Consider the following 18,814-nt stretch of genomic DNA (forward strand, 5'->3'; position numbering starts at 1 on the left):
TGTAAATAAAATATCCACCTGAAACTTTGGAAAATGTATTAGAGTACAATAAAGTACGTTTAGGTACTGCATTTTGGTAGGAACTTCACTGAAAATTATTTCATATTTTTTCTGAACCTCGACATTTTTTGAACGTTGGAACTTTTTTTATACATAAAATATCGGTCTCAAACTTTGAGAAATGCAAGAACCGAAAGAAAACTACGTTCAAGTACAAAGCTTAATAATAAAAGTTGTAAAAAAAATTTCAACTATGTACTCAAACGTAGTTCTCTTTCGGCTTTTGCATTTCTCAAAGTTTGAGACTGATATTTTATGTATAAAAAAAGTTCCAACGTTCAAAAAATGTCGAGGTTCAGAAAAAAGATGAAATAATTTTCAGTGGAGTTCCTACCAAACCTAAACGTACTTTATTGTACTCTAATACATGTTCCAAAGTTTCAGCCGAATATTTTATTCACAAAAAATGTTCTTAGGTTCAAAAAAACATTCAGTGAACTGAAAAAGTGAGGTCGGTAATAGAGGTATTTAGCTGTGTCACATGCCCTTAAAGAAGATTTTATGTTAGAAGGGCGACACGATTAAAATCCTGGTCTTCGAATATTAATGGTCAGGAAAAATAAATAATTGGCTTAGGAAAAGTTAGGAAACATTGAAAATTAATTTACAAAATAATTTTGTCGTTGAAGATACATTATTTTAGTTAACACTTCATCTCTTTTGTTTAAAGTACGTTTTTTTGTCAAATTCATTTTTTAACTGAAAATTCAACTTTCTCAGTTGAAGATTCATAATTTTAGTCAAAAAATCATTTACTTCCTTTAACGATTAATGACTTTGTTGAAAATTATTTTTTAAAATTAACTCTTTTATTTAAAAATAATGTTTCATTTTTGGTTTCAAAATTGATTTCTAAAAGTTGAGAATTGTATTACTTGGCTACAACTTGAATCACTTTGTTAAAAATTATTTTTTTTAAGAAGGTTCATGTCCTTGTTTGAAAATTGAACTATTTTGTTAAAAATGCGTTTATTTTGTTGGGTTCAAAATACTTGTTTCACTTGTAAGTGTAACTTTTCTGCTTTTGATTAAAAATTTATATTTTTTATTTGAAAAGTAGTGTTTTTGGTAGAATACTAATCCTTCCTGGTTGAAATGTTCTCTTTTTGTTAAAAATGTGACTGTTTGGATGAACAATAATGTTTATGTTTGAAAAATTATATTTTGAAGTTGAAAATTAATTGTTTCACAGAAAGTTCTTTTTTCTTTCTTAAGAGTTCAAAAATTTGCTTTACATTTTTCATTTTTCATGAATTGCAAAGCTTTATTTTTCTATTTAAAAATTATATTTCGGGTTGAAAATTCAACAGTGTTAAAGAAAATTCTTTGTTTTTGCTTAAGAGTTTTTTTATTTTTTGATTGAAAAATCTTATTTTTTAAACTTTGACTTTTTAGTTACAAATACAGATCCACGGCTAAAAATCGAACTGTTTTTTTAAATTAGTTTTTTGGTAGACAATTAATATTTACGAGTTAAAAATTTAAAATTTTTCAACAATCATTCTTTTTGAATAAAAATGTGTATTTTTTATTACATTTGAAATAACTTGTTGAAAATTCTCTTGTTAGATTGCAGATTCGTCATTTTAGTTTAAAACTCGTTTTTTGTTGTTGTCGAAATATAAACTATGATATTTTTGGTAGAAAAGTATTCTTTTTGTTTAAAATTCAACTGTTATTGGTTTAAGTTTAATAAATAAAAATTAATATTTGTATGTAAAAATTCCAGTATTTGGTTAAAAATGCAACTATTTTGTTAAAAATTCATTCATTTTTTTAAAAAGTCATCTTCTTTGGTCAAAAATTCATCTATTTAAAAAATTTTCTTGTTGTGCAGAAAGTGTGTCATTTTTAATAAAAAATTACTCTGTTTTTTCCAAATTTCGACTGTGTTTAAAAAAATTTAATTATTTTCCTAAAAATAAACTGTTCTTATAATAATTTAAATATTCTGTTCAATATAGGAGTATTTTGTAAATATGCAATCTTTTGTGTTTGCAAATTAATTTTTTTTTGCTGAAAATTCTTTCTTCTAGTTTTAAAATTCATCTTTTTGGTAGAAATAAACCAATTTTAATCGAAATTGTGGTATTGGATTTATAAAAGATTGCACGTTACAAAATTTAAATATTTTAATTCTGTTCTTTAAATATTAATAGAAAGGAAAATTGAGAAACTGGTTAAAGAAAAATCAGGGAAAATTCGGGGAATTTTAAAAATGACGTTTTGCGGCCACTGAAAGTTTCTGGCTGTTATTCTATTTTTTAAGTTCCATGTCTAACGAAAAAGTTACGAGTTGCTTTGACGCTGTTACACTGCCTGAATTTTAGAATAGTATGAGCGCGGACGTTGTAGAAGTGCTTGAGCCGGAGAATCCCCTGAGGGGATGGCTCGTAAGTAGTAATGTCCTGATTAGGACAGACAAGGCAGTATTGTGTCTTACTAATTATTTTATGTATGGGGCCTTTCAAAAGATACGTAACACCTGTAGGGGGGAGTGAGGGGCGTTAGGGTCAAAATTTTCAGAAAAAAGCGTTAAGTATTTTTTGAACGGCCCCAAGATAGAAACTTGGAATATTTTTCAAATGAAGTTAATTTATGAAAAAAGTGAATTCACGGGTAAGTATGATTTTTTTAATCGATTGAAAGCTTTTCAGATGTCTTCATACTACAAATTTATACAACTTCTAAAAAAGAGACTTTACTGACTTCTTAACTGCCCCTTCTTCGGAATGACTCGATAGAACGTTAAATTTCGTTTCTAGAAAATGGATCGACACAAATATTTCAGGATTTTATCTATTTCACACCAGATTTGTTGACAAACGGACAGGTTCGAGGAAATATAAGATAGTGTAGAGCATTCAAACGTGCGAAAGAAAATCTATTATACGAGGCGCCAACAAAATGAGCAACCGGAAACTGAGGCACACGACCTCGGATGCAAGGATGTACTAGGAGAGTCGTGTTATGCATACGTAATCCCGTTGAAACAGGGTCACGTGAAAGCATATAGGGAGGACGTGTAAAGAGGAAAGTTCATAACGAATTTACCGAGGCAAATGAAGAATGCTGACCACGTTAATTTATCTTGACATTCAGTCAGTGTTAGCCATTGAGATAATAAATACCCAATTAATTCTCAATCTATCATTGTATAGACATTGGAAAACATTTTAAGAAAGTTTTAATTGAGGTAAAGAAAAAATGAAGGCCCGACTAGCAACGGAAATATGGGCGATTCTCTGCATACATTCAGAAAAATGTTTGTTTGATTGAAACAAAAATTTGTTTGAATCAAACAAACATGTGTTTGATCCAATATCAAAGATGAAATTTGTTTAAATGAAACAAATTTGGTTTAAATCAAATAAATGTGGTTCAAATAAAAAAAAATTGGTTGAATCAATCAAAGATTTTACTGGATGGCGACCGTAAAAATCAACGATTGTTGCAACTTATGCATCTAGGATTAAGGATGAGAAATCAAGATTTCTGAACGCCTTCAGTCATGTGTGGAAATAAGATCTAGCGTGGATATTTAAACCTCCCTCTCTAATTTTAAGGCTTCTAAAACATCTGAACCTAGCTCAGGGGATATTCATTATAATTGTTACGAGATGGGAGAAAGTCTTCTGGAGAGCAGATCTGAAGAATCGATCACAGAGACCTCCTTGGAAAATTTACAATCTTCCACAGAATCATGTAACTGTAGACACGGAAACCAACTTTTTTCGACCAAAGATGTCGGACCTATATTTGGAAGCTTGGAAGGTACGGGATGAATTTCTCAGGTTGAAAATAAGATACAGCATTACTGAACTCATCATGGTGTGAATCAACTAAAAGAACTTACTCTGCACGCTGGAAATTCTGCTTTTCATGGGCTACAAAAAATGAAGTTTCAATAAATAATTCATTCTCGCAAAAGGTTGCACAATATTTAAGATTTTTAAATAGGGAAAATAAATCTGCCAATAGCACGAGTTTGGTCCATCAAGGAAGGAAAAAGGGCAATCTGAAAGGTGAGGCCTCTGTAAGACTAGAAATAATATTTTTTACTCTTTGGGGGGAAAAACTTAGTTCTTCTCTTGAAAAAGGTTGAAAAATATATTCATTTAAAAATTCGTTTGTTTTTTGAAGAAATATTAAATTTTATCTTTTTTGTGAAATTTTATCTTTTTGTTGAAAATTAATTTTTATGTGTAGACAATTTGGTAAATCATTGGTTATCATTAATTAATATTATTTTTATGAGAACACAGAAGAAACTAAGACTAAAATTTATTGCAGGAAATTTTTAAGAGCGATAAAGTTTTGTTTAGCCAACTTCGCGTCTTTCAAAAAACATGTGCTTGTCATGGAAAAACAAAAGAAAGTTTAACCGATATTTGTGTAAAGTTTATCCTGTGAAGTTCATTTTTGTTGCAGAGAATCTTTCGTCGGAAATCGACGTAAATTTTATCTTCTGTTTTTTATGTGAAATGATATATAAATAATATATTAATATTATAAAAACTTATTAATAATTTATTATTAATTAATATTACCAAATAATTATGGGTAATTCATCTTTTTGGTCAAAAGTTGAACTGTTTTGTTGAAGATGAAATTAGTCAGGAAAAAATCAGGGAAAAGCAAGGGGATTCAAACAAGAAAGTTTTTCAGCCACCATGAACAGTGAACACATCTAATTAAGCTATGCAATATCTCTGATTTATTCATAAAATATAAATAACTCAGTTAATGAATTTTTAAAATTAATTTTAAAAATTCTAAATTTTGAGAGCAGTGATTAGTTTAAATACAAACTATAGGTCTTATAAAGAATATAGCCTAGGTCGCTTTGCGTATAACATTATATATTATTGTAGAAAATAGTAGAATAAATAAAGAATTAAAAAAAAATTAAAAATAATTGCACATAAAATGAGTATAATAAAATTGTAGTTTACATTTGTCTTATAAAATTTCTTCACATTAAAAAATATGATAAAATATATACTACAAAAAATTTAATAAGAGTGAAATACTTTTGGAAAATAAAATTAATGACACTTCTAATAATTAAAGTGTTATTAATGATGATATTTTTAATCATGAACATTAGAGTAGTCCAAAATTGCATTGAAATCTTTTTCCCCTCTAGAGGGCAAGTCACCCTCCCAAAAGTTTCCATTTCTAGAGCAAATAAATCCATACTTTTTTTCCAAAATTCAAATATTAACACAGGCCCTTCAAAATCCCATTTGATTAACATAAAACAATTTTGGACTTTTGAAAAATTGCACTCATATTCCAGGGCTTCAGCGAAACATGCCAAGTTTTTTAAGGATTGAAAAGGATTGTCTAAGAAATAAAATTATATTAATAACTTAAATTTTTAACGCACACTCACACCGCTTAGCACAAAATATGACCCTAAAAATCAAATAACTACATTTTTACGTATTATTGTTCATTTTTAGCAATTTCTGTCGGCTTTTTCATAAAAATTATTACTAACGGACAATTTGAATATTTCGCATGACTTTTTAAACCATTTTAATTGCCTAAATAAATGTGACTTATTTAAACAATGATTTATTCTCAAACAATGTAAAAAATAATCGTATCTTCTGACTTTAAAATGTAAAAGCTGGTCATTGTTCGAAGTAGTCAATTTTTAAAAACATTACGTAATTCATCACGCTTAATTATGTTTTATTTTCATTCTAAAATTGGAGCCACAGACGTCCAATTTTTTCTTAATTTGGTATCCTATACTACTTTTTGTTGAAAAATTACATCATTTTGATACATTTCTTCTAGTTTTTAACAAATCTCTATTTGATTAAACAATTTTTATTTGCTCAAGTAGTCTTTTTCGACAACTTAAAGAGAAATAACCAAAATAGAATACATACAATTATTTGTCTGAATGTACAGCGCACAGAAAAAATATATTTATCATTTTTTAATTTTTCAAACAAATATAATTTATTCAAACAATTATTGTTCTGAAAATATTTTATAAATCGTATTACTTAAATTAAATATAGTATTGAATGATTTCTAGGAGTAGTAATTTAGGTTAAAAACGGCATTTAATTCTTCAAACGATTTTTATTCGTTCAACTAGTTTTCAATTAAAAAATGTGGATCAATAATATAGAATATAACATATAGAATTATTTTCGTAAATATATATATTAATATATATTTTTGTGTCTTACAGTATGTTAGCTTGATATTTATAAAATATTTTCAAATGCTTTAAGGGCATGTGACACAGCTAAATACCTATATTACCGACCTCACTTTATCAGTTCACTGAATGTTCTTTGAACCTAAGAACATTTTTTGTAAATAAAATATCAAGCTGAAACTTTGGAAAATGTATCAGAGTGCAATAAAGTACGTTTAGGTACTGCATTTTGGTAGGAACTTCACTGAAAATTATTTCATCTTTTTTCTGAACCTTGACATTTTTTGAACGTTCGAACTTTTTTTATACATAAAATATCGGTCTCAAACTTCGAGAAATGCAAGAGCCGAAAGAAAACTACGTTTAAGTACAAAGTTGAATAATAAAAGATGTAAAAAAAATTGCAAGTATCAATTCCATCGGCATCAGCCGGTAACGTTGAAAACGAAAATACGAACCCTCTAGAGCCTCGTCTAGTGGCCCCCAGGGTTCGTATTTTCGTGTACAACGTTAACGGCTGATGCCGATGGAATTGACAGTTGAAATATTTTTTTTTACATCTTTCATTATAAATATTTGTACTTAAACGTAGTTTTCTTTCATCTCTTGTATTTCTCAAAGTTTGAGACCGATATTTTGTGTGTAAAAAAGTTCGAACGTGCAAAAAATGTCGAGGTTCAGAAAAAAGAGAAAATAATTTGCAGTGAAGTTTCTACCAAAATGTAGTACCTAAGCGTACTTTATTGTACTCTAATACATTTTCTTAAGTTTCAGCTCGATATTTTATTTACAAAAAAAGTTCTTAGGTTCAAAAAAACATTCAGTGAACTGATAAAGTTTGGTCGGTAATATAGGTATTTAGCTGTGTCACATTCCCTTTATGAAATATTATTTAAATCCATTGTATCTGCAGTCTAATTACAACGCTGATAAAAGTCTAATAATTATTTAATAACTCTTTTAGCAGTTTCATTCTCTACTTTTAAATGCTTTATAATTGTTTAACCTACTAGGTGATCTTCCTTCTGAATCCTTGCTGATGCGTTTTCTTGGCGGAAAGATTTCAAAATTCCAAATCGCGAAAAAGTGTAACGTGCATTCGCTTTGATGTAGTGCTGAAATTACTTGTCCAATAATTGTTTTATGATCTATCGTTCCAGGTATTCAACATGTATTTTCCACAATTTAAAAAATTGCTTGTCTTGTGCTTTTTATCATTCAAATTACTATAAATAAATTGTACTAATTGTATAAAGTTAACTAAAGTAATGTTTTTATTATCTCAAGTATTATAAATTACCTAAAATATAGAACTTCGTCCTCATAAATGTTGTTCTGAGAAAATGTTGAAACTTGAATTATAATTTGCATCAGTGAAGGTATATTTTTTACAATATTATCATAGTAAAGATTGTAAAAGTATATAGAAAGCTATAATAAATACATTTTTATTATTTAAATTTTATTATGACTTTTATGATTTACTTAGTAGTGCGCCTAAAAAGATGTAAACCATTCAAACTCGTTTCAAAGGAATTCTAATCGAAAATCATTCAATATTATGTTTAATTCAGAAAACACTTTAAAAAAAAGTATAAAAATAATTTTTTAAACAAATTATATTTGTTTCACTAATTAATAAATGGTTCCTTTTTTATACGCTCTACAATCAGAAAAATAATTGTTGTATTCTATTTTATTTCATTTTTTTGAAGTTACCGAAGAAAACTGCTTAACGAAAAAAAAACTGTTTAAAAAAATATATATTTGTTAAAAATTAGAAGAAATGTATTAAAATTATGTAATTATTCAACAAAAAGTAGCATAGTATACCAATTTTAGAAAAATTGGTCATATCTGGCACAATTTTTATAAATTTTGTAAATAAACAATAATAAATGGTTTAAATAATTGCATAATACATATTTTTAAATTTACTACTTCAGACGTTTTTTGGACCAACCTAATGAACATATTGTTGTTTATGAAAAAATATAATGAAACATAAAAAATCCTACATAAATTTTTCATTATTAAATTCACATTATTTTTAAAAGTAGAGTATGAAATTTTGATTTGCTGCTCCTTGGTGATCTGCAATTTCACGAGTTTATTATTTTTTTTTTTTAATGAAAGTGTGCAAGTTGTGACTGCCTGTTTCTAGTGCATTTGAGAAAACTCAGAAATTGAAAAGGATTTTTGATCTACAGGATTAAAAAAGGTCCTGCCCTTTCCAAACCCTCCAACCCCGTATCATTGGCGCAAAACTCGACATTCGGAAACTGCGAGACAAGCTCATTGAGAGCCAGAAGGATTTTAGTGGATAAATATAAACAACCTAGTTATCTACGCGATGCCTTGTCGTCTTAAAATAGAAAACTTTAAAGAAACTTACTCATTTGTATATATTTAAATTGGGTTTTGTTGGTTATCGATCATGACATTTCTACTTCGATAATATTTTCCTAAGAGCTAACATTCTTTCAGGCTTAACTTGCATCTTAAAACTACTCTTTTTACATTTTTAATGGATTGCATTGGATTTTAATGCATTACATTTTAATGCGTTTTTCATGCATGTTCCTTATGTTAAAGCTCAGTCCTTAATTGCTCATTACCTTGAATTTAAAGACAATTTTATATCCTGCTCCTATCATATAATTATAGTCTCGTAGACCTTTCTTTTGCCCAATCATCCTCCTTGTTTCCCACGATCACTATATACTCTTCCGTAGAAAAAGAGATGAGAGAAGAGTCCTAAAGCTACACAACCTACTTCAGAGTATCTTTTTGTTAGGTTGATTTATAAATTTCCAATGCTTCCGCTATGGTAACGAATTATAATTGATATTTTTTCTTGGATCCCTGGCTATAATACTATCATCTTTGGTGTAGATCTCAACACGGATCAACACGGACCAAATTCTTAAATTCGTTCATTTACTCTGCCAGATTAGTTACTGTGTTGTATAACAATACCTACCAAACTGATTTTTCTTGTATACGCGTATTGATTTGATAATAGTAGATAATTTAGATAAGGTACTTTCATACTCTGGATATGACATTTCTTTCCTCTTTAACCATTAAATCAATAATATAATACCGAGTCGCTCAAAATCCACTTCCCAATACAAGCCTAATTTTTATACCTAAAAATAAATTTCTTCTTGACACACTCACGAAAAACAAAACTTGAGAAAAATGCGCGATAAAAAACGAAGATTAGCTAAAAGAAAAATATAGTCAATATTAGATAATTTACATATACAAAAGGTATGTGTATATCTGATAGTATGCACATGTTTATGATTCGTATATGTGCGTCTGCTATATTAGTTGTATGAGCGTTTAGTGCATGCGAGTATATAGTATGAGAGAGGGATAGTGTATGATGACTAATAAGAGAGTTACATATACCAAATTAAAAATGAAAAAGGGGTATCGGAAAGTTCGTCACCTCGACCTCTGAAAGTTCAGTGGAAATGAGTCGTTTGCGTGCTAGAGTTGTATATAGCCTTTTATGCCGTGTTTTTTGAGCTATCAAAGCTGGATTTTGTAAACAGAGGAATTTAGTTCAAACAAAAATCACGGACGCTTATAATCAATACAATTATAATGCTACGATAAGCAGAAGTAAGAAAAGATATCTGGATTTTATTAAAAAGGCGGATCTTATTTCTCCTAAACATAAACCTACTGACAGCAATTCTGGGATTGGATGGTATATTTATTATAATGGAACTTCTAGCTCTTCATATCATTTTTCCTGTTTTTCTTCATATATTTACAATGATTCCCTTCAGGTTAGGATTTTTCGGAACTGAGTGAAAATTGATGCCATATTGACTCGCACGCGTGCGGATTGTCCCGCCTGCCACGCCATTATCCGAGCAGACATATGCGTCCTCAATTGCGACGCATATCGCTCACACGAATGGAGGTCAGACGCATGACCGTGATATGCGAGCTTTAAAATTCATGCAGACTTTACAAATATATCATTGTAAATATTATTATTAAATGAAAATATAAATAATTGCACATAAAAACATGTATTTTTATAGCCAGTTTTTCATATACGTTGAGGTGTATGGTATAATTGCCGAGCAAGCTATAGCAATACCAATACTATTAAATATGATTTGTTCAAGCATTAAATGACCAAGTGATCAACAATATTATAAAACTAATGAAACGTATTAACGCGTTGAACTCTTACATATATTGATTTCAATACAAGCTTATCTCTCGAAGTATAGTTATAACAAAAAATACAAAATGGTAACTTTTATATTTAAATACCTGCTTCTGTTGATTATTATTAAAAATTATAAAAAATAGAATAAAATGATATAAATAGACTTAATTTGCCTAAATTGATTAAAGTGTCGAGTTACATAAAAATGTAATAATAAGTTAGTCTCACACAGTCACTTATCTTAGCGTACACACAATTTTGTTTCTGATAATCGAATACCACTTTTTCGCCTACTTACGATTTAAAAAACGGCAGGACGTGGGAATGTTGCATTATATTTTTTGAAATAAAACGGACTAATTAGATTAAAAAACTATATTTTGAGAGTTATTTGTGGTTTGAAAGGATTTATTTTTTCGTATTATATCGTATATGAGCTTCCTAAAGTTATTATATATTTACAAGTTAATAATGGAGATTGATATTCATTATAAATCGTTAAAAAATATAATACAATAATTTAAATAGAAAAAATTCGCTTAAATATTTTAAAATGTTGGCCCAATTTTTGCTGCTTTTTGACCCGCACCTCCCCGTATGTAGTCCACCGTGGCCTTATCGTCGACTCCCCCCTCCCCGTAGGGTGCTACGTGATTTTTTCTAGTTCTTGTAAAACGAAAATAAAAGAAGAAATTATGAGTGGAAGCTACACGCACGCAGTTAAGTATTCCCCGCGGAGTAAAAGAAGGTGTCATGTTCCTCCTCATGTAATTATGGAGAGTGTTCGCCATCTTGGATTTGGTGTTTTTTTCGATTTGTCGGCGTATTTTGCAATTCTCGACAAAAAAAGTGAGAAACAAATTTGTAGAAAATCAAACTCAATTTTCCACAGCTTTCGCAGAAACAAGTTTTTCGTGTGATCGCTTTCGGGAACGCGCTTGACTTGTCAGTACGGAAGAACGGTTGCGTTGACCGGGAAAATTTAAAAAATGGACCGGAAAAAACCGGTAAATAAAAAGAGTTGTCCGTGGATTAGTTCTCCCAGGGAAACCACGTAAAAAAACGCGCCGTAAACTCTGGAGTGGAAATCAATTATAAGTCCCCTTGGTCGTCCCGTTGCGTCTTGCAGCCGTATTGCCGCCTGCGATCAATTTTCCTGAAGACGAAAAATCCGAGTTGCGGCTAGCGGTCGATTCAACAGACCCATGTTAATAAGACAATAGAGATAAATAGCGAATTGTCTTTTTTTAATTGTAAAGCCATTTTTTCGTAATAACATGTATTCATCTTATGCTAAACAATAACTTAGGCGTTCTGCAATTAAAAAATTCAGCGTTGTTCCCAAGCTGCCAAGAATTTTCAGGTTAGCCTAAGAAAATTTTTAGATAATCTCTGCTTTTAATTTACCTCTAGCAACGTATTAATCAACGCAAGTGACTATTTTCTTTTCCGCACATTTCGAGGAAGTCTTAAAATTATTAATAAAAAAATAACTAATATTGAACTATAATTTATTAAATAAATAATAGGGGGTTCCAATGAATTTTCAATCTAAAGCACTGTATGCATATTTAATTTTTTTATGTTTGCTGCATGTATAAGGTATTTATTTCACTTTGAGCCAAGACCTAGACTGGTCAAAATCTATGTGAAACTTTACGGACGAGTTGGAATCAAATGAAACCGACAACGCCACACCTTACTCTATTCATGAGCTTACGCATTTGGTAGTGGAGTGGGAGAAGAAACGTCGAGATAAAACTCAACCAGGATAAAAGTGACCGCAGGCCGCAATTCGAATATTTTCTTGGACACCGAATGCAACTCGCTAACGGCCGTTGAGCGCGTTCCCGACCGCGATCTACACATCGCACGAAAAAATTGTTTCTACAAAAGCTGTAAAAAAATGAGTCCCCTACAACTCTGCCACTTATTTTCAATATAAATGGTGCAAAAGACGAAAAAACTGCGCCACTTTCCTAATTTTGCATAGTTTTTGCTTATTATTATTAATAAATAATGTATTTTCAGCAATAATGTTAAAATAAATATAGTAGAGAACTCAATTTACTAAAAATTTGTTTCCAACCTTTTTTGTAGAGAATTGCATAATACGCCGGCAAATCGAGAAAAACACAAAATCCAAGATGGCGGATACTCACCATAATTACATGAAGAGGAGCGATATGACACCTTTTCTACTCCGCGGAGGACACTTAATTATACTTAATCACATTGTATTAAACTTTATATCATATTGCATAATAGTTTAGGAAACTACATTCATAATTAGACAAAATTTAAATTCTACTTAACGTCCAACATTCTAACTTGGTCGTTAGCTTTTCTTGATCATTATCCTTCTTAATTAATATACGTCATATATATGTCAATCTTAAATAATAAAAAAATGTTAATATTATTCAACAATTTTGTAGTTTTAAATTTGTGGTTTTTATTTATAATTTGTAAATGAAATAGAAAAATTTTGACAAAGAATTTATTAATCATAGATTCATCACATCAAGTCAAATTTAATATCAGATTCCATAATACGAGATTCAACGAGATCATTTTGAAAATCTTTAACATGGCTTTCATTCGAAATAAAACTTTAGAGCTCAAGCTCTTCTGATTTTAAATATTGTTCAATTGTAAAGACTATATTGTCGAATTGATACAGATCGTTAGATTCTTCGTTTTTTTAATTTCCAAGAATTTCGTTGCTAAAATCTTGAACCCTCTTCTTGATTATTATCCATTTTAATTCAGTGTCATTGATATTTGTGAATCTTAAATAATAACTAATGACGTTGATATAATTCAAAAATGTTTGAATTTTTATTTTGTGGTTTTTTATTTGTAATTTTTAAACGAAGTCGAGATATTTTGAGAAAAAATGCATTGATCATAGAAAATGCCGGGGACTTGAAATGGCACACCTTTTGGCAATCACCCATATACTTGTTTGATTCTCTTTTACGATGTAAATAAAACAAAATAAATATATATGACAGCATAACACCAGGTTACATATCATAAAAATGTTTCAAAATACTATGATTACATTTTAAAATAATTTTTAATAATTTTGAAGTATTTTTATATTTAGAAAAAAATAATGTATCGAGCACTTTTTGAAATAAGTAATATTCAAATTTAAGATCAATTTTTTCTAAATATTTACCATTATTGTTCAAAAATTGTTATTTCAAATTTAAAGCTGAGTTAAAAATTATTATGAAAGAATTAGATCCATCGAAAAATTTTCATTCTATGGAGATTTTTCATAGCAGAAAATAGTTTTTTGCCACTAAGGTTATTAAACCGTTTTTGAACGCCGCTTTTGTTTATTTTTTTCAGTTTTAGATGGTTTTTAAACGGATCAAATTTTTTATGAAGAAAAATATTTTACCCTTTGTAAAATAACTCAAAGTTAGTTATTTCTTTTATATGTTTTAAATTGTTCTCCTAGAAAACTTATTCCGCCTATAAAACGTACATGAGTAAAAAAGTATAAGAAAATAATTGGATAAATTGAAAGCTGCGCGTTTTATGAAAGCAGAAAATTGTTTTGTTGCCATTAAAGTTATTAGAGCATTTTTTTTACTTGACTTTTCTTTATTAACGATCACTTATTATTGAGAAACTATTATTTTTCCACTTGACTTTTTTTTTATTATCATTGGCTATTCTATAAAATAATTCAAATTTAATGAAAAAAGAATATTGAAACTTTTCGTAAATAAGTAAAATTTAATTCACTCAAAAATTTTCAATTCGCCTTAGCACTACTCTTTATTTGCCAAAAATATGTTTTCTTCAAAGAAACATTGAGTTCAACAACTATTGGTTTCAAGTAGTTTGAGGGTCACATACGACTTGGTATGACGCTGCTTTTAAAATTCTTGTCTGCGATTTTGTAATCAAGATCTAAGTGCTTTGATCGTGAAATGAGAGCGCGCGGAAGAATACACGATTTTATGTAGTATAGGAAGATTCGGATCATCAGCCAGTGCGTTTCTTTCAAAGCGTTTGAGCGTCCGATTATGTGTGTAATGACCGCATTTGCGAATTGTGTAATAATAAGTATAGAAAATAAAGATTATATAACAATAAGTGAAAAGATAATGTTAATGTCATTGAGAAATCGTGATTTAAATTATCATAAACTATCCCTTAGAATTCCGATTTCTCTTTTTCCGAGAATATCCCTTGTGTAGTAGATTCTCAGTCACTGTCGCTTAAAATTCAGATTTCTTGTATACGAGAATATAAAACCCTTTCCTACTGAATTTTCACTGCCTGTCACTTACTTTTTCACATGCTTTTCAGATAATGATTAATGATTTTCTACAAAAAAACTCCTTCCAACTTCTATTCGATATTACGGATGGGTATTACGATATTACGAGTGGACAGAATGACAAGCTTGGGCGCTCAATTTGTACGTCCCGTGCAGAAATTGCCAAATGTTTGCCTTATTTCCGATTTGGGCCAGATCGGGCACACAATTTTGTGGTTGTTAAATTTGGCCCCGTCTAGACCCCGACTTAACAGCCAAGCTTACCAGTAGATGGCGCTCCATTAATTTCGGGGACTAAAGTCGGTTGACTCCAAATCTCCCAAGTTTCAACGTAAAGTGTCAAGCGTCAAAAATATTTCCATTACTATTTGAAAAAGTGACAAAATAAGTGGGAAAAATGCCAAAAGTGAGCACAAGACGAATGACTAGGTATAGTACACTTCAAAATATTCCTGAATTACGTGTTGAAGACTATAATAAGTAAATTTATTAAGAAGGTTAAGATGAAACCTAACCTCGTAATGAGGTTATTTATTTATACTTTACTTGATACTTTCCACAATTAGGTTCAATATAGAAATTGAAAACAACTTCAATTTAGAAATTAAAACCAAAAATATATTGCAAAATACTTAAATGGTTTATCATACACAAATGCTGGCTGTTATGTTGCGTCGTTTGACATTTTTCGCTTGCTCGAAAGAAAGTGTCTATATTCTCAAATTTCAGTTAAGGAGGTGATATATTCGATTTTAATATTATTTTATTTAAGAATCTCTTTTAATTAGGAATAAGAAAAATAAATTAATATGGGCCCGATCGGGGCCAGGTATGGTCATCTCTGGGCGCAGCGCTTGGGCCCCGATTGGGCATCGCGTTTCATTTCGAGTCTGGCTCCATCTAGATAGCCTGATTTGGGCCAAATTCTGCCCGATCTGGCCCCGATCAGATCCAAATTGGAATTTCTGCACGGGGTGTTGCAGTGTTATTATTTTATTTTTTTAGTTCCTAAATTGCCTTTTCTCTTACCCAGAATACCGCACAACACCCCAAATAAGATATTTTTAAAATACTTATCTCTGTTCCCCACTCTCTCTGTTTCTCAGACTTTTTGCCAATAAATAAAATTACAAGTACAATATGATGCTTTGGGTAGAAGAAGGGCACATATACCTATATGCTCTTTTCCCGTAAATTTTATTAAACGACGGGGCCTCGATTTTACATATATAATTGAAAGTATATTTAGATGTTCGCATGTTTTAATGACTACTAAAGATTACAAGGTCAGCGGGCCTCAACCTACTGGAATATTATCTTCTTACTACGTGTCTAATGCGTCCAGTAAACTTGAAATGGAGAATAGATACAAGGAGACCAAAGTAATGGAACGAAAAATAAGCATATTTTTTTCGCGAAGTACACACGCCTGAACTTCCCGTGCGTGACCAAGAGACAATCGTAACAATACAATAATATAACCTCAAATCATTAAGTATCAAATATTATTTATGAAATTATTGGGCCATGTAATAAACAATGATTAATTTAAAGTCATAAATTTCTGCACAAGTGTCAATGTGGTCATTCATTTTTTTAAAGTCGTACGAAACTTAAGAAAGGTAAGTAAGGATAACATGCACAGGAAAATAATTTCCGTGATTGAACTCGTTCTTCTATGATAAATTATTTTCATAGGTTTTTAGTATTGTACTTACCATTTCGATATTGCACTTTCTCTTCATAAATTATATATTTAATGTACAGAGTATATTTTATAGAGTATTTAATTGCACATGAATTGAGGTTATATTATTCTTTTCACGTGCACGGCTATATTTGTACATATTTTGATACTAGCGCCACGCACGGCAAGTTCAGACGCGTGTACTTCGCGAAAAATCCTGCTCATTTTTTGTGAAGTCAATGTAAAGGACTTTGTTCTCCTTGTGTCTATTCTCCCCGGAACTCGACTACCTAACACGCCGCGCTTCATGATAATGTGATTGCAAACATTATTTTTCAGTGCATTAATATTAGTCAAATAATTTATCAGCCAATAATAATATGGCAGATGAAATAAGTGTTGAGTGCGTAACAAATATTACATTTACTAATGAGAATGCGTTTGTCGGTCGAATTACAAAAAAACAAACAAGATATTTACTTTTTCAATGATTCTATTCCATTTATGGAGAGATGTCATAGAACCAAATTTTTTACAACGTTTCTTTTATCCAAGGCTCGTCTTTAATGTGCAATTAATTTTCTTCCAAGTATTTATATTTTTTGCTTAATCAATGTAAAAAAAATCTTGCCGACTAATTACTGATGTAAAGTATTTTTGTAACTTTATCCTTTTTTGAGTTTTTGCACTGTCTACTTACTAAAATATTTTTATAATTAGGGTTTATTCAATATTTACTTTACTGTTAATCCCTTACGACACAGTAAAGTTTTTTTCTAGTAATTAATTTATTGTAGTATATCTCAAATTTGTTATGTTAATCATAGATGGGAATGGAGAATGGATTATTGGAATGCCGTGAGGAGTTGGCGCAATTTTTAACACGAAAATATGGAGACCATGTCGAGAGACAAAATTTGGTTTTATCATGAGAAGCTACACTGGCTGAATATTAATAATAAATATCGCTTTGACAAAATTTACTAAATTATAAAACTAAAAAAATATTTTAGTCAACAGTTCCATTAAAGGACGACTCTATTAACCTTGATGCTTTGAAAAAACTCGCTGCTGTTGAAAGAGATCGTAGTTGTATTCTCAATGAAGAAAAAATATTTTGGGCGATGTTGTATTCGATACCGGCATTTCATAATCCAACTGGAATGTCTTCAGGACAAATTTTTATGACTGCAACACGAGCGGTTTATAACTTCTAGTGTTTACCTGTCCTAACAAAAAGGGTCATTCTGACTGTCATAACAGCTAATCTTTGTTGATGATTAAACAATCTAGCATATTTTCTATTTTGGGGTTTCAGATTTAAGTTATTATATTATTGCTATTAACTAATAATTTTCTAAACCATTATTGGCCAATGGCGAACCGTTTTTGAAAAAGTCAAGCGTTTTCAAAAAATGTACGGATTTGTCTTCATTTTTAACTGTGAAAAATTCAAGACATTTCTTTGTTGTTGTGAAAGATCTAAATTTGTCCAAAATTGTTTAAAATTATGATATTTTTTAACAGAGTAACACTTCAAGTCCTGTGTATAAGCATAGGACCCAAAGTTATACAACGACCAAGCGCGACTTGGAGCTGTATGGAATGAAGGCGTCTATATCGTTGTTTATTTTTTATTGTGCTTAAAAAAAATTATTTTCAATTAAACAATAACAATTTGTTTAATATTTAGAAATATTTTATTGTTCATTTAAAATGAGAAATTATAAATCAAATATTTAAAAAAATTTCATTTGCAAATGAAACTAAATTTCAATGTACAAGTAAAAATTAAAGAATTAATGTTTTAACGAATTAAACAAAATTTAACTCCTTATTTATAGAGTTTTCACTAAAAGAAATTCAATGGTTCGACTTTTAATGTTTCCCGAGTAAAAATGCTTCGACTTGAGTTCGACTTGGTTACGCCTTGAGTTCGTCTTCAAGACATCGATATCTGGCTGCGTTTCAAAACTGAGTCGAGACATAGGTCTTCGTCTTACTTTTATGGCAACGGCAGGTAAAACGGCATTTATTTGTCTTAAGTCGAGCCTTGTCTTGGCTAAGACGACGCTTACTTGACTCAAGACGAGCATTGTCTTGGTTAAGATTATCGAACCTTTTTTGGCTCAAAAATGTGATTAAAATTGATGAATGAAATATTTGTAATTATTAAATTAGTTATTTTTAATTTAAATATTTAGAATCGGTGGGTCTGAACGGGTATAACCCTTAAAAATTTTCTTCAAACAAATAAAAAATGTAACTTTCTAGAAGGGTCTCCTAAGCCGTTAGAAATACGTAAAAACAAACAACATTTTCGGTATCATCGTCAAACAAGTATAATACAAATAGCAATCCGTAAATAAGTTG

The sequence above is a fragment of the Belonocnema kinseyi genome, chromosome 8 (assembly GCF_010883055.1).
Source record: "Belonocnema kinseyi isolate 2016_QV_RU_SX_M_011 chromosome 8, B_treatae_v1, whole genome shotgun sequence".
NCBI classification, from domain to species: domain Eukaryota; kingdom Metazoa; phylum Arthropoda; class Insecta; order Hymenoptera; family Cynipidae; genus Belonocnema; species Belonocnema kinseyi.